The sequence below is a fragment of the Helianthus annuus genome, chromosome 6, assembly GCF_002127325.2.
Source record: "Helianthus annuus cultivar XRQ/B chromosome 6, HanXRQr2.0-SUNRISE, whole genome shotgun sequence".
Classification (NCBI taxonomy): Eukaryota; Viridiplantae; Streptophyta; class Magnoliopsida; order Asterales; family Asteraceae; genus Helianthus; species Helianthus annuus.
In genome coordinates this window covers 57,183,609-57,208,204 of record NC_035438.2, presented here as the reverse complement: position 1 = coordinate 57,208,204, position 24,596 = coordinate 57,183,609, and the positions used below count along the sequence as shown (strand labels likewise).

The 24,596-nt window shown below is 34.0% G+C and overlaps 1 long non-coding RNA gene across 1 annotated transcript; it reads left to right on the top strand.

The window, feature by feature from the left end:
* The first annotated feature begins 2,577 nt into the window (after window positions 1-2,577).
* On the top strand, window positions 2,578-4,025 carry LOC118479901. Its single transcript, XR_004861400.1, has 3 exons — window positions 2,578-2,616; window positions 2,962-3,013; window positions 3,966-4,025. It is a non-coding gene; the product is annotated as an uncharacterized LOC118479901 (long non-coding RNA).
* The last annotated feature ends 20,571 nt before the right edge of the window (window positions 4,026-24,596 follow it).

The window sequence follows — 24,596 nt, the reverse complement described above, 5'->3', positions numbered from 1 at the left end:
AAACATCTCTTTTATTCTTAGGTAACTTTATTGCCACTTTTCCAAGCCTTCAGTGCTGTCCAGCTGGCTTCTATTTGGCTTTCACATATTGTTACCTGAAACGCGTTTTAAAAACATTTTGTCAGTGGGAAATACTGGTGAGTGAATCCCAGTTTAATCAAGTTTATATAAAAACAATTTCACAGTGAACAGTATTGAGGGCGCATCCGCAATTACATTTGTTTCCAAGTTATATCAATTACCACCACTCGGTACTGTCGTTCCGACTTATGGTCATGTTACTCCTTTACCAGGTGGTAACAAATTTTGTATACAAAACTCCAAATTTACCGACTGTAATTGTATTCTTACAAATACTCAATAACTGTCATTCGCATGGAAAGATATTTAAGGTTTTGTAAAAACAGTAACAAAAAGATTTACAAAAAGTGGATCAACTCACATTGCTGTCTTAGGTTATTCTTTAGGGTTTCCTGGTGAATATCTATAATTTACACAAATGCACGTGTGTTAGTATAATAACCCATTTTAACATTAGTAATACCCTCCCCGAGACGGCATTCCAACGACTACGTCGGGCAGAACCACGACAGCCGTTATGGAACCCTAGATCAATCGGGCAGCGTATCTAATACGTCTCCAGGGGTTATAATACTTACATCGTAGCAGAACCTCGCTATTTTTTGGGGTATAATACCCGGGTATAGTAACGCCACTATAGAAATTTAGAAAGAAAGAAAGGAAATGAACGACAGACTGAAGGCCCGTTGCCTTCTATTTATAGTGCTGAATTCGGACTTCCAGGCGGCCCGCGTAAAGTAAGGCTAAGCCTTACGCGGCCCGCGTCAATGTGCGGTCAACGTATAGCTTGGCCCGGTCACTATGTTGCTTGTCCGGGTGTTGGGCCACGTGGCGGCCCAGGGTCGTGCCAGATTTTTGGACACTCGCGGCCCGCATGAACTTAAACGGAACTATACGCGGCCCGCTTAAACTTAAGAATTCAGCGGAGTCCGGTTACATCTTAATGCGGCCCGCGTTAAGTTGAGGTGAGGTCCTACGCGGCCCGCCTCAACTTAATATTTATTGTTTTTAATTTATTTTATATATTATAATCTACTTTGGGCTCGGTTTTCACATATGGGGTGCATATAAAAACATATTGGGATATTTTAAGATATATTAGGGTGTCAGAGATATTATGAGGGTGTCGGTTTTACCGAGGGTTCTTATAGTCAGGTAGAGAGCATGTTCAACAAGGTTTTTCTTATGTCATCAACAATGAGGTGGAAGCCAAAGAGAGAGCATGGTGACATCATAAATTTAAACCACTGCCCAACTTTAAAATTCAAAGGTGGCCCACATTCACCTTTTCAAAGGTCTGCCCAACCACTGATGTTCATACAAAAGGGCAAACACTGATGTTCATCCAAACCACTGGCCAACTCCAAAAATCAACCACTGATGATTCAAAATTCAAACTTTAAAACCTCTGACGATTCAATATTATGGCTCCAAATTCAAAATTCAAAATTATGGCTCCAGATATATAACCTATCATCTTCTTCAATCAATTACCCTCTCTAATCAATTTCTCACTTAACTCTCTCTCTCTCTCTACAATTCAATTTCGCTCTCTCAAATCCAGATCACACCATAAAAAGTAAATCCGCCATTGATATAAGCACTTTGAGCTCAACTACTCATATGCAGGTTTCGATCACTATCCAGGTAACTTCTTCCTCATGTGTCTCTTCTTCTGTATTTAACTTGTTTGCTATCTTTAATCAAGCCTATAAGGTGTTTGATGAAATGCTTCACTGGGCTATCTTGATAATTTCTGTGATTTGTTTAATGGGTCTGCTTGATTTGTCTAACAGATGTGCTAATGGATAGCAAACCACAACCAAACAATCATATGCACAAAACAGAGAATTATGAGTACAGTACAGAGATTAATTTTTATAAAGACCAATTTTAAGGTCAATTGTTGGAGTATTAAGATAAATAGAAGAGTGCTAATTTTGTTTTTTTTTAAATTGATTCCTTCCTAATCATATGTAAACAGCGCCAGTGAGTATTCCATTGTCGTTGTTCAAGCGAATTCAACACTCGAAAATCAAGCTCAAGTGCTGACGTCACCTTCTGCGACTTACGTTGGTGTTTACGAGTTATCTCAAGCGCCGGTGAGTACTCTCATTCTATGATCATCATCAGTTTTTATATACAATTAATGTTTCTAATACTATTTCGTGATTATTTCCAAAACAATCTGAACTCATCTTCTGTTTCCAAAACAATCTAAAGTCATCTTCTGTTTCAGATTGATTAAGAAAGAAGAGGCCGGTTCTCAGATCCGGTTGCAGAAAGAGAATTAATCGTTTGTGGAGTGTTTGGTAGGGTTTATATGGGGATGAATCTGGATTCGGTGGAGTTACTTGTTGTTAAACTGGTTTAAGGCTTTATTTGATGTCAATTATATGATTATTTGTGATTTATGATAAATGTTATTTGTGGTGTTATTACTTAATTTTGTTGATTTGATGTTGACTTGTAATTTGGATTATTGATATGCAGATTTCGGTTGTGGTGAATACGGCTTCGAAAGACAAAACACAGGTGTGTTTCTATTAGCATAAGCTTAAATATTTGCTAAATAATTTGATATAATTAGATTATCTAACTAAGTAGGCCAAATTTGATCTGTTAGCTAATGAATCTTACTTCAGTTTGGTTTGGTCTGTAACTGGTTCAATCACTATTTCACAGTTACAGATTAGTAGTTTAAAATATTATTGTGAAGGATAAAGGACAATGAGCTTCTAAATAAATTAAAGACCAGTTACTTATAAGATCGTCAAAGCTTATGCTCAAGATCACTTTTTTTATGTTGTTACTAATCTGATTGGGCTAATCGTTGTTACTAATCTGATCGGTTTTAATTTTTCGATATGATGGTGAAAGATAAATAAGAAATCAGAGATAATACACTTTCGGATCTCACTCCTTTGTTGAGGTAGACATCGTTCTACCATCAGACATGCCTCTGCAAACAGCTCATGATATTGGTGAGTCTGCAGCCCTTCACCGTCGCGTTTACTATTTCAACTTGCCAGATCTCTTTGCTTTCCAAAATATATTATTAAAACTTGCAAGATTTCTAGCCTTAATTGCATGATTATTTTGCAGGGAATTCTTGTATTTGCATCTATTATGGCAACTCTTGGGCTGCAGATTATTTTGGAGTCCGTTCGCACATTGGCATCTGATGTAAGTCAAATTATTCATGTCCCATCTAATCAAACTGTATAGAAAATCATGACATATTTTTAAAGGACAATGAGCTTCTAAATAAATTAAAGACCAGTTACAAATGAGATCGTAAAAGCTTATGCTCAAGATCACTTTTTATATGTTGTTACTAATCTGATCGGGCTAATTGTTGTTACTGTTCTGATCGGTTTTAATTGTTCGATATGATGGTGAAAGATAAATAAGAAACACTTTTGGATCTCACTACTTTGTTGAGGTAGATATAGTTCTACCATCAGACATGCCTCCGCAAACAGAGATAATACACTTTTGGATCTCACTACTTCATAGATATTATTCGTTGTTGTTACAGATACAAGAATGTCTCACCAATCCCATCTTGAACTACTCAAATAAATGATTTATATTCTGGAAAAAAAATAAGAGATTATATCTCGTGTGTTGGCACAAATGACAAAACCGATTACAAATTGAACTATTACAAATTCGAATTTCTATTGATCAACTTTTATAAGCTGATCCTTTACTCTATTATGTTCTAGATTGATCATGAACCCTAATTCGTTTGAACAAAAGTCTTCTTCATCATTATTGCAAAGTAGCTTAAGGCACATTGATGATGTAGCTATTATTTTTGAGAATTTAAATATCTTTTGATGGATTATTTATCAAACCCTTGTCTTCGTTACTTGCAGAAGCCTATGATGAAGAAGACCCGAATGGAAATATCACAATCAAGTGGGACATTATTAGTTGAACTCCAGATGGCTATGTTGTAAGTACCATTAACTCGAGCATGAACCACTGATATGATGAGTAACAGAGCTAAAACGTCTATGAATTGGGTGAAATTTACAAACTATCTACAATATTCTTTGTTCATTAGGGCGTATGAGCAAAAAGTTATTCATTTTAAGATTTGTAGTAATAATCAAATTATTTATTATAATTGGAACATACACTTTCATCACTTATACAAATTATATAAAGCCGAAGCTTTATAATAATAAAATCACTTCATATTTGTATGAGTATATAAGAAATAAGAACCACTAGAAAAGAAAGGGTATTGATGCTACTTTCAGATCATTAAATTGGATTTAGTTTTTAATTTGATGCATTTGCTGCAACTTATTGAGTGTATTCAGTTTGATTTTTTTATTCATGTATTGTCATAAAGATTTCATATATAATTTAATATCAGTTGATTTATGTATTTTTTTTATTTCAGATGATTCTAAATAAGGTTCTCATGCTTGGTTCTAAGACCCAGACGATGATTGGTCGACCTGTATTGCCTGAGGCTGCTGTTCATGCACTTGTAGAAGAACATGTAAGAATAATTGGAACATACACTTTCATCGCTTATACTAATTATATAAAGCTGAAGCTTTATAATAATAAAATCACTTCATATTTGTATGAGTATATAAGCAATAACAATCATATTATGGGACAGGCACAACTTTTACTTATTTCCAAGGCAAGAAGTTGGAGCTGACGACTCGTCTTATGAGTTCATGTGCTAGACTCCCTCAATTGATTTCTTGGCGAAGTACCAGCTTGATTTCAATATGTGTGTGAAAGAAGGTATGTTATCCGTTAGATTGTGAGTACTATGTTGCTTTTCATTCAAAATAGTTAATTTAGGATAAACTATGTTTGACTTTTTGGTCAACATCTGTTTGGCTTTTGGTCAACATCTGTTGGACTTTTGGTCAACATCTCATTTAGTATTCAACAGACGTTTGGATAACTCAATCAGTGGTTTGAACATCTGTTTGACTTTTGGATGGAAACCCATGTTAGGTTGAACAGTGTTTTGAAGAGGAAAACAATGCTAAAATATGAGAAGACAGTGGATTTGGTTAACTTTTAGAGTCAAACAGTAGTTTTGAGAAACAGTGGTTCTTTTGTCTTAAACAGTGTTTTAAATACACTTGAACAGACATTTAAACCAAATAAACAGATGTTATACTCCTCTGAACAGAGTTTTTGTTCTTGATGTTTTATTAATCTTTTTCTTTTAAAAACACAACTTTGATATGTGATTAAGAGATCAAAGGTAATCAAATTTCAGCTCATGGATGCTATGATTCAGAGATCAAAGGTAATCAAATTTGAGACGCCATGCTGATGAATGTTTTCCACCATTGGTTAGTACTTACCCTGTAAAGATTAATATTATTCTATTTAAATCAGTTTTGTTCTGAATTTCAAAAACCTAAAATGATCATCTGGTTTTGTGATAGGACATGTCAAGGCAGCCTCCAACACAGGAGCTGGAAGCCAAGGATTTGCATGGAAAAGAATGGCGTTTCAGGCAGATATTTCGAGTTAACTGGCAGCTTCTTGTAGAGTTTGATTTCGTATAATTTGATTTATATTTAGCATGTATAATTAAGGTTGAATCAACTAACTATTGAATTTTGGAGCTATTTTTTGTTTGTTATTATACGTAAATTATTCAACTAAGTATGCCTCTGCCCTTTTAATTCATGTAACTCATACTTTGTCAATATTAGGTCAACCAACAAGGCATCTGCTTCAAAGTGGATGGAGCGTCTTTGTTAGTTCTAAAATTGACAATTTTTGTCAATCAGGTCATATGTGCTATCACTAAACTCTCTGACGAAATAAAATGTGTTATGCATGGTTTTCATATCCGTACATTTTGGATTTTTTTAAACATATATTGGTTTTCTTATAAATAAGAAAAACTTGTCATTCTAACACTAAATGTTGATGTAAGTGATGAAGCATCAAGAGACGTTTCAAGATTTACGATCAAGGAATATAGAACAATGTGTACTTGATTGGTTTTTTTGAAAGATGTTCTCTTTTATTTGCGAAATGATTGTATTTATCTTTGAAAGAATTTGAGGTTAGTACTTGATTTTGAGTTCTTATCGAGTTGATTAACACTTCAATGCTACATATGTTTCTATTTAATGACTCTATTATCTTGAATGCAGATTGATGTGTTTTTGATTTGCTTAGATGTTTTTGATTTACAGACTCAACATCTGCTACTCCAAAGGTTTGCCAAAGCCAAACTCTGCCAAAAGAGAACATCTGCTTGAAGGTAAAGTCTGTTGATCCAAAGGTCTGCCAAAGTGATCGTCTGCTGATGAAGAGAACGTCTGAAGAAGCAAATGTCTCCAATGGCTCAACAGTTGTTAAAGACCAATAGATGATATTCAACAGATGTTGCTCGACAGAGGTTATTAATGTAACAGTGCTTAGGCTAATAGTAGATGTTAGGAGTTTGTTAGACTGTTTGATGTCATTGTATAGGTGACATCAACTTAGATGCTTTAGATGTTTGATTTGTACTATAAATAAAATAGTGATTTGTACTATTTTAATATTAATCAAACGAAAAACTAAACTAAAAATTACAGTATATATACACGTATCTATACTTTCTGTCAACATGTGTTATGATTTCAAACAGTGGTATGAGAAACATATGTTTGAAACCTCTGTTTGGTTACAAACAGAGTCTTGAGAAAGTGATTTGGCGAAACAAAGATTACCCTTTACCAACAGTGGTTGACATTAGTCAAACACAGTTTTAGATACCTCAGACAAATGATTCACTCTTTTGAAACCTAAAATCTGTTTATTAATCAGAGGTTTGGTTTTTAAAACAGAGGTTACAAACAGAGGTTAGGATTTCAAACAATGGTATGAGAAACATATGGTTGAAACCTCTGTTTGGTTACAAACAGAGTCTTGAGAAACAGTGATTAGCGAAACAGAGATTACCCTTTACCAACAGTGGTTGACTTTAGTCAAACATAGTTTTATATACCTCAAACAAAATGATACACTCTTTTGAAACCTAAAATCTGTTTATTAATCAGAGGTTTGGTTTTTGAAAATAAAGGTTAAATGTCTGTTCACTTTTGGTCAATGAGATGTTTGTTTTTCCTTTTGTAATATCTGTTTTTGAAACAAAGGTTAGGATTTCAAACAGTGGTGTGAGAAACATATGTTTGAAACTTCTGTTTGGTTACAAACAAAGTCTTGAGAAACAATGATTTGGCGAAACAGAGATTACCATTTACAAACAGTGGTTGACTTTAGTCAAACAGAGTTTTAGATACCTCAAACAAATGATACACTCTTTTGAAACCTAAAATCTGTTTATGAGTCAGAGGTTTCGTTTTTTGAAGTCAAAGGTTAAATGTTTGTTCACTTTTGGTCAATCAGATGTTTGTTTTTCCGTTTGTAATCTCTATTTTTGAAACAAAGGTTAGGATTTCAGAAAGTGGTTTGAAACCTCTGTTTGGTTATAAACAGAGTCTTGAGAAACAGTGATTTGGCAAAACAGAGATTACCCTTTACATACAGTGGTTGACTTTAGTCGAACAGAGTTTTAGATACCTCAAACAAATGATATACTCTTTTGAAACCTAAAATATGTTTATTAATCAAATGGTTTTTGAAAACAAAGGTTAAATTCTGTTCACTTTCGGTCAATCCGATGTTTGTTTTTCCTTTTGTAATCTTTGTTTTTGAAACAAAGGTTAATAATGTAAGAGTGCTTAGGGTAATAATAGATGTTAGGAGTTTATTAGGCTGTTTGATTGTAGTTAATGTTTGTTGAAAGTCAAGTTGTATTGCATGTATTGATTTTTTTCAAAGTAAAGATTTTAAGTTTGTTAGTATATTCATTTGATATTTTACAACTTCTGTATCTAAGTTTCATAAGCACATTTCCAACAGATATGAACATTCAGGAAAGTAATTCCCTTCTAAAAAATATATAGTGATTCGTTGTTTAATGTATTATGCATGGTTTTCTAAGAAACAACCCGTGTTTGCACACGGGTCTTACCGCTAGTACTCTATAATAAAAGAAACTATTTTGGGGACACTTGTCATCATATTAGACCATGTCTTATGGATAATTATTATTTTAGTTTAATCTTTTCTAATTATTTATAGATAATCCTCCTACTAAATATTACTTAGTTTAATTATTACTTTTATATTTATCTATTTACTTCAAATTCAAACTTAGTTATCTAATTTGATATTAGAATAAATTACGATTTTGTCCCCTGTGGTTATATCATTTTTACCCTTTTAACCCAAAAAATATTTTTTTTAACATTTGAGCCTTCAACGTATTTTTTTCTAACCCTTTTAGAAAAAGAAGTTATTTTTTTTGTATTATAAGTTATAGCCAATGATTTTTTTTTGTATTATAGGTTTTAAAGATATAACTTTTTATTTGGTATATAAAATTATATTCTAATATCAAATTAGAGCATGTCCAACAAGGCTTTTCTTATGTCATTATTACATCATAATGCCTAATATTAAAAGACTTTAAAATTCAAAGTTGACCCACTTATTGCATCAAACCACTGCCCCACTCTCAATTATGAAACCACTGATTGTTAATTCAACTACTGATGTTCATTCAAGAGTTAACCACTGAATTGCATTTAATAGAGATTCAACCACTGATTGTTAATTCAACCACTGATTGTTAATTCAACCACTAATATTTGAGAGGGTAATTTGAAATTTGAAATTTAAAAACGTATAGGGATATGTAATTTGCATTTAATAGAGATTCAATTCTTCTCTCTCTCAAATATCAATTCAAACCCAAATCCAAACCTCATCATAATTTCAAAAACCCATTCCAATATCTCTCTCTACTCTATCTCTTCGATGAAGAATACAAAGCATCCAGTCTCTAAATTCATACTATCCAGACCTCTCTCAATTCGCAGGTAGAGCATCCACTTCAACAAACACAGGCATGTTTTTCTTTCTCTTTATCTTGTGGTTTTGCTTCTAATTTTTAAATTTTGAAAAATATATACTTGAAACAACCATTCAAGAATCCAAAATTTTAAATCTGCAAGTACCGTAGATTGGATTAAAGTTTGTTGATCTTTACTATTTTCAGAAGTGAAGGTTATGTCCGATTTGAGGGAGATGGCAGAATCAGTATCTTCAAACCCTAATTCTGAGATTCCACAACGTCGTTGGGTTCCGCCGCGTCCGTCTATTTGAGTGACGACCGAGTATCTTCAAACCCTAATTTAAGCAACGGATGACGGCAGATCCTTCTTCGCTGTTCGCAGGTATACTTCAATATCTTCTCGTCCTGTTGTGATTTTGATTAACTACATTCGTTTTAGTTGCGATTTTGTTGAAGATTGGATCTGTATTGCTTGATTTGTGGAGTGTAGGTTTGATTGATAGAATTTGAGTTTTGTGTGAGTGTTTGTAAATCCAAGAGACGCCGATTGGATCTGTATTGCTTCATCCTCTCTGTATTGCTTGAATATTGGATCTGTATTGCTTGAATGGATTTGTAATCCTTGATTTCTATGTTACAGAAGAGTTAGTGAACCGTATCTCTGGAGAGTCTATGAACTGTCACAGGCTTTACTATCAACATAGTTAACTGTTGTTGTTGTTGTTGTTGTTATTGAATGCTAATTTTTAACAAAACGTTTTTGGGCTTCATGTACATGCATTTGACTGATAAGTGTTTTTGACCAAGTTCATACAGGTCAGTGGTCAATACATTTGAGTTCAAGCCTTCATGTACACACATTTGAGTCTGCCGAGGTTATGAACATCAAGTAACAAACAGAACCAAGAAAAAAAAGATAGAAAATACAACAAACTTCATTGCATCACCACATGACTCTTTTGCTCAGCTTGTATCCCGATAGAATCGCACAAACTGCAGTCGTCAAGAATGCAGCAACCGACAGGTAAACAGAAGTTGTTACAGCTCTCTTGAGTGATGTATTTCCTGATAACGGCTCTTGATTGATCATTATAGCTGTCACCTTAGAGCATGACACAAGGAGGTAGCCTACCAACTGTTTTTTTAATATACGTTTTAATTTTAATATACGTGATGATAGTACCGGTAAATAGAGAAGCTAGCAACATGTATCATTCAAATTAAAATACGATATAATTTTTGGAATTTATTGACCTGATTGAGAATGAAGCTTGTGTAGTTTGAGGTCTTATCTGATATGAGGATGCCTTAGATATGAGGCCCACAAGTTTCAGCTTATTTTTTGTACAGTCGAGTCGCCGCTGCCTATGCTTATGATTTGTGGGAACAATTTACATATGATGATAAAGATTCGTGTTTTTCATATTCTGAATTCATATTTTTCTCATGTTTTAGGAACTGATCCTAACGGAAACGATATAGGAGAAGCAGTAAGATCAAAAGCTTTAGTACTTGTGTGAGTTCAGGATCGGAGTAGATCTGCGGTGGATTCGATTTAACATGCGGAATCCGTTAAATCGAACCGTAATCGTGCGCGAAGACGTAATTAAACAACGTTTTATTACGTAACAACGACAACCGGACAGAGTTTCGACTCGATCTATACAACGAACACTCAAAATCTAATCAACGTGACGTAAACGAGAGTGTTAGATGAAGATCTGATGAACTTGTTCTTGGAGAAATGGACTGTGTGAAGTTCTGATGTGTGTTCTCTGATTTCTGTCTTCTCATTCCGTTTGAAATGAGTTTGCAGATATTTATAGGCAGCTTAATTCCGTTTGAAATAGGCATTGAGACCTTTTCAAACGGAATCACCGTTTCAAGTGGAATAACCATTCCAAGCGAAATCAATTCCATGTGTGCATGCTATTACGTACGAACTCATATTCCAATGCATGCCATTTCTTGTTTGAACGTGTTGTAGTATGTATGATGTCATATGAATGATGTCATTATTAAGAATGATGACATCATTCTTGTTCAGATCCGCTCCCTTCGTATCGTGTCATACCGTATACTGACCTAACATTGCCTAACGACACCTAGCGAAACCTCTGTCCAGTATTTTACAGACTCAAGACACGAGACTTTACATGTACAGATAGATTTCTATCTATGGCCATACACATTGTGCACTAACAATCTTCCCCTTGGACATAGCTAGAAATCTATAATGTTTAGTCTTGAACTACTTTGGATAACATCTTCAAGTGAAACCGCAGTCTCCCCATTGAATGATGCCCCGAAATTCTAAGATTTGACGTTTAATCTTGCTCCCCCTTTCATTTAGCTTCATGCACATTCTCTACCCAAAACATAAGTTTTTATTTATATCTCTTTGAAAAACTTACTGATAGAAAGCATTCATTCACTAAACATTAATAGTTACATCAAGTTCAAATTAATGACCTTGATTAACTAAACATGCAATCATTCTCAAAAACATTTCTCATTTAAACAAACTCCCCAACCCAATGTGGTTCATCATATTTAGCACTCGGAATTTTGAAAATCAACTCTTCAACATCAGTTGTCGAAAATAAGATAAAGTAAAATCTTTTTGAATTTTAAAAAAAATTATGCTAAAACACACTAAACTCTTTTTAGATTTTGGGAAATAAACTATATACAGACATATTTTTGTGAGTTTGCGTTAGAGGATCATATCAGTTTAATGAGACATATCAGCTGCACTGTTGATCTAAAAATTTACCACTTAAAGCTTTTAAACAATTCACCCCTAGATTATCGATATTGTGATCCACTTAAACTCCTCTAAGATGTTCGTAATGCTTACTGATACGATTAGGGTACATTAGATAGCACTAAAGTCTTATGTGCCCCACGGTCTTAGCATATCCCCTCATCATGCAATACACTGACTCACGTAATGCTTTTAAACTTTCATCAACTGTGACTTGTGCAAAAATAATGCAGAATGTTTAAACATTAACAATCAGGTCGATACTTTCGTATACGCAGAGAAAGTCCAATGTTTAAACAAAATAAGAAATAAAAACAAGTTGAAATTGTTTAGGCTTTAACCACCAGGTCGATACTCCCGTATACGCAGAGGTGATCCAAAGCTTAAACGAAACACCAAAGAAAATAAAGCAGAACGTTTAAGCAATAACATCCAGGTCGATACTCACGTATACGCAGAGGATGTCCAATGCTTAAACAAAATAAAGAAATAAAATAAGTTTAAATCTTTGCAAAATGAAAAACACAGAATCACAGTGACTTTTCAGCAAAGTTGTGAAAGCTCACAAAGTTAACCGGTTTTATGTCCTAAGACAATCAACAATTACCGAGCAGGCACACAGTCAAGAAGGACAAAACTAAGTACTATGCGTTCGATCGTGTTTCCCACCAGACTTAGGCTTTTTGCTTTATGTTTGTATCATTTTCGCAAAACTACTAGTCTTAGCTGAGCCTATCGACACATCCCTAGTGAGACTGTTTAAAACTTTATAAAACTTTACATTTCTCTAGCATGCACTAATAGTCCACTGATGTACTATCATTTCCTCTTTTTCACAACAAAACTCGTTTTAATTTTTTTCAATGTTTTTGGCTTTTTCAAATTTTCTAATTTTTTTTTTTAAATTTTTCTCCCCCTAAAATCAAAATTATATTTCAAATTTTGATTTTCTGGGAAAATTTGAAAAATAAAGCAGTAAACTATACAAACAAAATGACAAACTGATGAGAATTGCCTCAATTCGCCATCCACTTGGCTTAAACAGTCAGAACTCCCCCTGACAACAAACTATTTTCCCAAATGATGTCAAAACACTTAAGTTTGTTTTAATTAAAATGGTTTTTCCGGAAAATTAGTCTTATCTGCCATTTGACAAACATGGGGATTAATTCATCACACTGTTTTCACCCACTTGTAGGTTTATGACAAAAACAATTTCAATAATCATACCACTTGTAAGATAGTTAAATCAAGTACAACATAATGTCCTTGATTAACCACTTGTAAGTCGAAATATCTCTTAACAAACATCATTCACATCTGTGATATTTTTAAGAAAGATGCCGATTCCTGTTCCACGATTACCAACTTGGGAACTCTGGCAAGTCAGGTTTTTAAGCAAAGAATGCAGGCACCCAAGCCTGACCAGCCTTGGGTGTATTTGAGTTATTTTCACTCGGGGTTTGAACATTCCTTTTTGTTTCATAAAATTCTTTAACCCCTTTAACCTTTCCCTCAACCATCTTTCCAAAAATATTTTTTACTTTGCCATTGAAAGCCTTTTCGACATCAAATTCTTTCTTTTCAGAATAGAACTAGTTCGAAATTTTCACTTTCCCATCTTTTTGTTTAAAATTTTCAGTCTGCAATGGTGAAAAGTTGATATCATCCATTGGCGGAACTGAATTTTCTCCTTTTTGATCAACAGATGGCTCCTCTGATTTTGACGAATCAGATTCACTACCAGAACGTGGCTCATCTGACTTTGACAAGTCAGATTCATCGCCATTTACTCTCTCTTCTGTCCTCAGATTTGTATCTGATGAATTCGTTTTACTTGACTGATCATTCTTTGGAGAGCAAAACAATTTATCAGAACTATTATTTGATTTTCTGGTTGTATCCGAGGACAAAATCCTTTCAAGGTACTCTCGAGCTTTCTTTCTTTTCTTTCTCAGTCGGTCTTTCTGCCCTTGTGAAAGCTTCACTTTCTGTTCTTTCACCTTCTGTTCTTTGGGCTTTTCTTCGACCTTGACTGATTTCTTCATCTTTTTCTGAGATTCAGCCCTCGATCTTTCCATTGATCTCATTGGGCAATCTCTTGCAATATGTCCTTTAATTTGGCAGTTATAGCATCTCCTCGTCTCAAACCACTGATTCTGGTAGTTAACAGCAATGTGTCCTTGAACACCACAAGTGTAGCACACTCTGTTATCGTACCATTCACCACTTTCACACCAAACGCTCATATCATAACATTGTCTAGCTTTGTGGTAATCATCACTCTTCTGAAAGCTGGATTTATCTTTGAAGCACTGTGGTCAAACCTGCACCACATATTACCAACTTTTTGTGAGTTTTGATTTTTCAATTTTTGTGGTTTTTTATCTTGATTGGATGATTGAACTGATGAGCTTTTATTCTTGTTTTGAACATTTTCTGAATTTTTTACTTTTTGTTTCTGTTCTACTTTCTTCTTCATGGGTTTTTGCGTAGAGCATTCACCCTTTTCAGTTGATTGCGGAACAGTTTCTTGAAATTTTTCTTTTAATTTCAAAAATATTTTTTTTTCTCATTTTTCTCATTTTCATCATCAGTTTTCTCATCACAATCTTCAATTTTGACTTTGTCAAAATTTGTGACATTGTTACTTATTGGAATTTCATTAGTTGATCTGGTATCGCTGATGAGGTCACAAAACCTTTCAATTTCTTCTCAAACTCAGCAATTTTATTTCTAGCACACTCAACTTCATTTTCAAGTTGAGTGATTTTCTCAAGATTAGAATTTATTGCTTTTTCATTTTCAATTTTATTTTTATCAAAAACAGATTTTTCATTTTCTAAAATCTTTATTTGCTCTTGGAATTCAGTTTCTTTTTCTTTTAAAGCTTTATTCTCCAATTTTATCCAAGAAACATCTTTATTTTCAATTTTAATTTTTTCAAAATCTTTTTCAATCTTCAATTTTTCATTTTCTAAAGATGTCATTTTATTTTAAAAATCTTTTTCTTTTTCTTTTTCTTTTAAATTTTTGTTTTCCAATGTCAAACTCTCTACATCCTTCAAGAGTTTGACATTGTCTGATTCAAATTTATCACATTTTGAGCACACTGGTTCAGAACTTGAAGCTTCATTTTTCTCGGATTCTTCATTTTTCGACACTACCTCTGTCTCTATCTTGTATGTGCCTGCACAAAAAATTTTAACAAAATCAAGAGGATTCATACTTTCATCTAGATAACAACCCCTCTTAATATCATATTTTATAACATCTTTTGCTACAAGACACATATTGACTCTTCTTCTCATTTCAATAATCACATCCAAACTTATTTTTTCTAATTCTTTTTCTATTCCATTCATCAACCCCTTCTTTTTCTTTTCATTTTCATACTTGAGTGTTTTGAGCTTATTTATAAATTCATTTGGATAAAAATTTGAGAACCTAGAATCCTTTTTCAATTCAATCAAAAATTCATCCCACTCTGAAGGTAACACGTCTGCAAATTTTGATATTTTTTCAGCATTTGACATTCTTATCTCGTACCTTTTTAAATTGTCAAGTAAGCTTTCATACCGCTTTTCCAACTCATTAACTGTTTCATCTTTCTTACACAAAAAACATTCAAGTCTTTTAACCCAAATATTTTTATTCTCATCTTCTCTCCTCTTAACCCAAAACCCATCAAACCAATCATTTAACCTTTCAAGGTTATCGTTTTCCTGTTTGTCAAACATTTTAACCACACTTTCTTCGTTAAATGACATGGTTCAAAAATTGTTTTTAGTTCAAAGTCCATAAATTTTAACTTCCACGAAGCCCACTAAGTGTTTGTAATCAAGAAATCCACAAGCTAGCAGCCCACTAATCAAACCCGGTTTAATTTTTTTTTCACAGGTGCGAACTAAGAAATCTGGTTCAAACACCGTTTGTAATTTCAAATCACTTTCCGTCCCAAATAACAGTTTTAAATTGTGGCGACCCACAATCAAAAATAATACTTGGCCCAATTAAAATCTCGATTCAACAAAAGCAATAGCCCAATGATATCCAATCCCAAATGGCCCAAATTTCTTGTTTCACAGCAAATGAACCTTTGTTTAACTAATGGACCCTTAAAATCAACGAATGAACCGTTACTTTAACGAATGGACTAGTTCCGCAAATGAACCAGTTTTATAAATGCAGCGGATTAACTCAGCATATGAACTTCAGCGGATGAATTGAATATTAGCGGATGGACAAAACACAACTGTCAGCGGATGAACTTTAATCAAGTTTGTGGATCCGTGCGAATCAACAGAGAAGTTGATTAGTCAAACTTGATTAGCGGATGAGTAAGAATCAGCGAATGGATAATAGTGAGCAGTACGAGTTTGACGATTTATAATCTCAGATCCGTTAACAATGATGTTGATCAGTATTCTGTTGATTCGCGCACTAACTTGAGAAACAACAACAGTCCGAACTGATGTAGTCTTAGTCTCAAATCCGTGAATGTGAACGCTGACTTTGATTCGTTCTAGTATTGACAGCGCCTGATTCTGTTCAGCGGATGATTAAGTCTGTGCTATTAAAACAACACTACTGAACTGTATACCCTGCCGCGAGTGAATAATTTTCAAACAAACGAACACAGTTTTCAGCGAATGCGGATTTTGCGACTATGTGTGGATGTACTGAGTTGACAGGATTAGTGAATACGTAACTCAAATTTCAGCGGATGGACAGATTATGCGCAAACTTTCATGAATCGCGCGGATAACAGTTTTAGCGTATAACGAAACAGCAAATGTACGCAGATTCTGCAAATGGAATTCTGCGTAATTCTGCGCAATTCTGCAGCGAACAAACTGAATGTGCAGCGAAAGAACTAAATTCTGATGTAATAACTCTATTCTAATCAACTGAAACAGATCAAAATTCAATCAAATCAGTCCAACGATTCATCGAAATAAATCGAAAACAGTCCAAAATCAATCCAATTTCACCGAAACTTGTCCGAATCGATACCCGCTATTCTAATTCAGATCTGAATTATTGAAAGAGTATACAAGAACAAATGCACGAAATATGAACTGATGATGTTCTGAAAACTTGTACAAATCACGTCGAAATTCTGAATATATCAGATTTCAACAAATTTTTCAGTTTGAACAATTTTGATATGATTTTGTCCGATTTTGAATATATCAGATTAAGAAAACAGTCCATAAACTTCAGAATTTTAACCGAAAATCACTGAAAATCAACCGAAATCGATCCGAAGACACAAAAATGAATCGAAATTCAACCGATTCAGTTCGAAATGTATGAAACTTCAACTGAATCAAATCGAATCAGTTCGAAATCACAATGAATCGCACCGAAAGTTGTTCGAATTTCACTGAAAATCAATCAAAAATGATCCGATTATACATTCAGTTTGTTGTAATGTGTTTTTAATGATTATGAACGTTCAATTCAGATCTATTTCTCGTTTCAACAACAATAATCTCGATGAACTTTATGATTCGTTCAAACATTAGACCTGAATCATTCTCATATAACAATATACTCAAAACTGAACAAGTTTTATCCGTAAAAAAGGTTACAGATTGATTTACGCTTTCTGAATATGCGAAACTCCGAATCAAAACAAATCGATTCAGTTTTAGATTGACGAAAAATGTTTGAGATTACAAAAAATTATCAAATCATTTTGAGATAATGAATTCAGTCTGAAGTTACTGAAACAATTATAATCGAACAAAATGATTTGAAACAGATCTAATCAATTCAATTCTTGTTTAGAATTCGATCAAAACAGTCTGAAACTTGATCGAAATCGTTCGAAACTCGTCCGATTCGAATCACGATTACACGCAGAGCATCCGTAGCTCTGATACCACTTGTGAGTTCAGGATCGGATCGCAAACGATCACTAGATCTGCGGTGGATTTGATTTAACATGCAGAATCCGTTAAATCGAACCGTAATCGTGCGCGAAGACGTAATTAAACAACGTTTTATTACGTAACAACGACAACCGGACAGAGTTTCGACTCGATCTATACAACGAACACTCAAAATATAATCAACGTGACGTAAACGAGAGTGTTAGATGAAGATCTGATGAACTTGTTCTTGAAGAAATGGACTGTGTGAAGTTCTGATGTGTGTTCTCTGATTTCTGTCTTCTCATTCCGTTTGAAATGAGTTTGTAGATATTTATAGGCAGCTTAATTCCGTTTGAAATAGTCATTGAGGCCTTTTCAAACGGAATCACCATTTCAAGCGGAATAACCATTCCAAGCGAAATCAATTCCATGTGTGCATGCTATTACGTACGAACTCATATTCCAGTGCATGCCATTTCTTGTTTGAACGTGTTGTAGTATGTATGATGTCATATGAATGATGTCATTATTAAGAATGATGACATCATTCTTGTTCAGATCCGCTCCCTTCGTATCGTGTTATACTGTATACTGACCTAACATTGCCTAACGACACCTAGCGAAACCTCTGTCTAGTATTTTACAGACTCAAGACACTAGACTTTACATGTACAGATAGATTTCTATATGTGGCCATACACATAGTGCACTAACAACTTGCAGTTAACAAAAGATCAAAAGCTTTAGTGTTTGCACACGGGTCACACAAGGTACATATCGATAGAGGAATATGAGTTTTCGTCACCTATGTCATGTTGATCACATGTTCATGATCTGATGTGTAGTGTAAAATTTTAATGCTATCAGAGATGGAGCGAGTTGAACAAGACTCAGATTTTATAGCACTTTCTCGTCAAATTAATTGCCATGGAGCTCATTTCTGTTCTCGAACCGGTATCAGTGACTAATGCTATAGTTTCTCTCAAATTTTATGCGTATTATGATATTTGGTTAATACAATGCTCATTTCTGTCAATCGGTTGTTTCTATTACGTTTTTCGTTAGAGAATTTGTGTTTCTAGGGTTTGAATTTTGCAATCGAGATGCTAGATCAGTAGAGATGATGAATCATTTGCAGTTGATGAGTCAATCACATTCATAGCAGATGATATTAATGAATCACTTGAGTAATCAGTTGCAGTCTCAGAGAGGTTACATGACGTGGCAACAGAACACGAAGCCGTCTGGTTATGTTCAGTCACAAAGCAATAATAATCGAAGGAAATGACGTCGTTTGGAGGTAATAATCAGAACGAATTACATCAACAGACTCAACAGAATTGGTTAAAACGTAAAAGGTACATTATAAAGAAGAAGTTTAATAACAGCAGTAGTAAATATGACAATGTACATGTCTCAGCAGTAGAATCTGATGCGCTGCCTATCGCATTTGACTCGCTTGAAGGTAATTTTTCTTACAAAGTTGATGAGGTTCTGGTGGCGGTGCCGATACCGATACCGGTACCTGAATCGAAGAGTTGTGTGATAAATAGTGAATTGGTTACTACTGTGGAAGTCAACGGAACTGAATATAACACGCAGCCTGTGGCATTTAAGGCGCTTGAAGGTAATTTTTCTTATAAAGTTGATGAGTTGTTGATACTGGAATCGAATAGGATGTGAGTCACAACTATAATCATTTTTTATTCTCTAAATGCGGTTGATATGAATTCAATTTTATACTGGTATTAGGATCCATGATTTGAAGGATGATTACAGGTCATTTTATACTGGTATTGGGATCCATGATTTGAAGGATGATGGTACGTTAGGCGCAGAAAAATCGATACATGGCTTTCCAGAAGGATCTAAGATCAATTTTTTACCTGGTAACCTCCATTATCTTTAATCTTTCTGGGCAAACTACATGAAATAGAAACGAACTTAATTCTAGCAATTGGCTTTATATTTTGGGATATCAGAAACCAACTCATCCTTTATTACCTGATTTGTGTAACCACATTACATTGTATTACCAATCGAGCAACAGATGACCTGTTCAACCAGAAGTCATTTTTTTGTTTGCTTATTTCTCAAAAATTGCTCACGTGGTATCATAAATTCATAATTTCTACTTAATGTCGTTTCTTTATTCCTAACAAGGTCAAAGGATGACAAATGGTTGTTTTATCTTGAATATTAAACATTTTCGATTTAGTGAATTCACCTTAACATGGTATATGTATTGATTTTTGCAGTTTTTAAATCAAGCCACGAATAACAATCATATATTTGAATCTGGTGGAATCATTGGCACACAACAAGCCTTTCATATCTACTTCATCTTAAGGGTGAAAAATGGGAAGCGAGTTCGAGTCAATCTGTAGAAGAACAGTCAAAGCCCCATTCACAGAACTTCGACTTACGGAGAGCCAACCTGGGTAAATCTGTTTGTGTAGTTAGTATATGAATATTAAAACTTTGAAGCTGCTTCATATGGACAATCAATTCTTTAAATGGTATTTTTTTTTAATTCCAAGTGATCATTAAGATTGAATGGAAAAGCTCAAAACATGCTCTGTGTACAGGTTTACATTCATTTCATTTGTTGATTGGTTTTAATGTTTATTATTAAAATTAAATATTAAAATATGAGTTTTATGAATGCAGGATATAACTTTGAGGGTGGAACTTGGTTCTGCAACTCAAATTGCTGTTTTGTCACTTCTTCAGGAAATGTCATTTTGAAGAAATGTCATTTTGATCATAGTTTTAATGTGATTTAGGTCGCATTGAGTGTAATATGTCATATGTACTTATGATATGTCACTTCTTTAGGAAATGTATTTTGATCATAGTTTTAATGTGATTTAGGTCGCATTGAGTGTAATCGTTGCGTGGATAGTAAATGATTTTTTTCTTTGAAATTATTCATCAGTTTAGTTCTGTAAAGGTCTGTTTTATGTTTTGAAACCTCTGTTGTGAACAGATGTTATATTCATCAATTTAGTTATGTAAAGTTCTGTTTTATGTTTTGAAACCTCTGTTGTGAACACATGTTAGAAAATAAAACAGTGGTTGATACATCTGTTGACTTTGGTCAACAGATGGATAAAAACAGATGTTTGAAACCACTGTTGGGTTAAAACAAATGTTTTGTGGAGAAAAAGTGAAACCACTATTTTGGGTTAAAACAGATGTTAGAAACAATGTTTTGGGTTAAAACAGATGTTAGAAAATAAAACAGTATTTGAAACCACATTTTGGTTAAAACAGTGTTTTGAAACCAGTTTTGAACCACTAAAAGAGTGCTTTACTCTTTTAAACAGATGTTAGAAAATAAAACAGTGGTTGATACATCTGTTGACTTTGGTCAACAGATGGATGAAAACAGATGTTTGAAACCACTGTTGGGCTAAAACAAATTTTTTATGGAGAAAAAGTGAAACCACTGTTTTGGGTTAAAACAGATGTTAGAAACAGTGTTTTGGGTTAAAACAAATGTTAGAAAATAAAACAGTATTTGAAACCACTGTTCGGTTAAAACAGTGTTTTGAAACTACTTTTGAACCACTAAAAGAGTGCTTTACTCTTTTAAACAGAGTTTTGTTAGTTTTTGTTAGGTTTGTCATTTAATCGATATCACTGAACAAAATAGCATCGTTTCGTGCGAATCATTGTTAGAGAAAACATTTCGTGCAAATCGTTGTTAGAACAAAACGACATCGTTTTGTGGTTTACTCTTTTAAACAGAGGTATATAGCTATCCTCTTAACATCTGTTGGCTAACCATTTTAACTTCTGTTGACTAACCCTTTTAACATGGGTTGACTAATATCTGATACTTAACATCTATCAATCTAGCAACCTCTGTTGGAGATAATGGATGACAGTTGTTAGGAAACATCTGTTGGAAAGCAACAGAGGTTTTTAACAGTCGATAGACAACAATGGTTAGGTTATCAACATAATGGAACTCCAGTTGACTAAATCTGTTGACCATTAGTTTATATCAAATTTGTAAATCTGCACTAATTATTTTTTACTTTCTATAAAATGTGTTATGCATGGTTTTCTAAGAAACGACCCGTGTTTGCACACGGGTCTTACCGCTAGTACTCTATAAAATGTGTTATGCATGGTTTTCTCATCATATTAGGCCATGTCTTATGGATAATTATTATTTTAGTTTAATATTTTCTAATTATTTATAGATAATCCTCCTACTAAATATTACTTAGTTTAATTATTACTTTTATATTTATCTATTTACTTCAAATTCAAACTTAGTTATCTAATTTGATATTAGAATAAATTACGATTTTGTCCCCTGTGGTTATATCATTTTTACCTTTTTAACCTAAAAAAGGAATTTTTTAACATGTGAGCCTTCAACGTATTTTTTTCTAACCCTTTTAGAAAAAGAAGTTATTTTTTTTGTATTATAAGTTATAGCCAATGATTTTTTTTGTATTATAGGTTTTAAAGATATAACTTTTTATTTGGCATATAAAATTATATTTATTCAACCCATACAATATGGTTCTTATAGATATAACTTTTTATTATATAATATATAAAATTATATTTATTCAACCCGTGCAATAAAGGAGGTTTTTAAAGATATATTGTTTTATTATTTAGTATATGAAATTCATTTATTCGACCCGTGTAATACACGGGGTTATAACCTAGTTATATTTATGTAATAATTCAAAAGATATGGACAACCAACCTAACTTTAATTAGGGTTGTTGAACTAGCTAGTGCTCGGTACTTGCTTATAACTCACCATATTATGTTCGGATTTGTACAATCGTGATATCTTTTACTAATGGCTTTATATCTTCTACCATAGTAGTTGCATCTTGCATTAATAATTCAAGATGTTTGTCTTCATTATCAACTTCGATCTAAAGAAACCTAAACGTCATCTCATACATATTCGTGTATTTGCAAAGCCTTTTTACCAGATCTTGCCCTACTTCCATTCTGATCACCCTCTCTTTTGTTAAGTTGTCACACCCCCAAATTACCACATAGGGAGTGTCCCTGTTAGGCGTGTGACATACCAATAACGAGCCACTAATTACATTGAACCCATACAAGTTATAAATAAAATCCCCATTATTAATAAAAACATCTTCAACAAGTTTTAAACGAAAATCAATAAGTTCAGCGGAAGCAAATAGTAAACGAAATTTAAACTGTTTCAAAACCAAAGTATAGTATCAAGAAATCAGTCACATAAATCCTTCCTGTCGACCCATGACCACTCCAGCTACTCCAGACAGCAAGTTCCCAAATCCAAGATATCTAACGACCTGCGAGCATGCAACAAGTGTATCAGACAACGCTGGTGAGTTCATAGTTTTACGAAAACATTGATTACCAAGTGTTTAGTTAATCCATTGAATTTAATTCCGAAAGTAATGTTGAAAACAATGTTGATAATACCCCAATACAAGACGGCTTCTGATTATTTTGCCCTTTCTCCAATGCTCCTATCAAAGCATTGGTCATGACTAGGTCATTAGTTCAACACCCGTCCTCCCAGATACGGGGTAAGGTTGCCAAACCTAAGTAGCGCTACTAACTAATACCATGTTACCTTCCTGGTAACCAAACAACACGGAGGGACTTTAAAGGTGATAGGAAGAGTACATTATCCAACATTCCCGTTTTTACCCAAAAGACTTATCCCTGCCCGGGATACCCACTGATTGTCCCAACCACCGGGACGCATGCTCAAGAGAGATGAACTCACCTTTGGTTTGCTCGGTTAGATTAAATGCTCGTTAAACAGTTGATCAATCAATTCCTATCGTGGTTATCAAAGTCAGTCAGTTTTATGAATTCAAATTCACGTATCTAGTCACACGTATTGCTCAAGCAATAAACAACCAAACATGTAATCATCACGTATGTCATAACAAGCATAGTTCGTACTATCCCACAAGTTGTAGCAAGTATCCATACCGACACACTTTCACATACATACATAATTTACTGGTATACACTTCAAGCCCACATATCACTAGTTCACACCTACAAACTCATGTTCACTAATTAAGTAATTCCCTATGGTGCGGCCCAATCAAGTTAACAACCCAACATCTTACAGCCCAACATAAATGTAATGTGTGAGGCCCAAATGAGTCAATTAACCCAATTACGTATTATGCAATATTTATTTTGTGTGGGGTCATCGTTTACCCTTTTATTCCTGATTGTAAATGGTCCCCATGACCATTACTGTGAAACCGCCCAAGCCAAAAAAATATGATGAACAATTTTCAAATCACATAAGACTATCATATCCCAAGTGGTACCCTACGCAAGGATACTTGTACTTTCATGGAACCCAATAACAACATCTCTTCTAGGCAGCCATTAACAAAGCTTCTAATATCAAACCTGTTTTGGTCAAAAATCACACAAGGATAATGTAACCAAACTTTATGAAAACGGGGTATGATGCTTGGTTAATTATGAAAGTAAAGGATCACTTCTGTGATAAAGATGCAAAGACACAATGATTTATACGAGGAAAAAGCCCTTGATCAATGAATGATCTCCGGCATAAAAAACCTCGGGTGATGGCAACTACCGATCACCAACTTCCATATAACAAAAATATGATTACAACTTTGGATGATAATGAGCTGAGTACAAGGATCACTATTGCTTTTGGTGTCTAAGTGTGTGAGAGTTGCGTTGTATGTCGTGTGTCCTCTTCCGAATGAGGAAGAGTGGTATTTATATGTGTGTAGGTGACCTATTTTAGGTAGTTAAACTAATATTCAGCTCATCACCCCTTTAGAAATGAGATACAATCTAGCCTAAATAGCCGCCCATAAATCAAGCCTTGTTTCCATATCCTGTGCAACGTCTATCTTTAATTAAGCTCTTGCCATAATTGTGAAGACGCGTCCTTTGATCATGA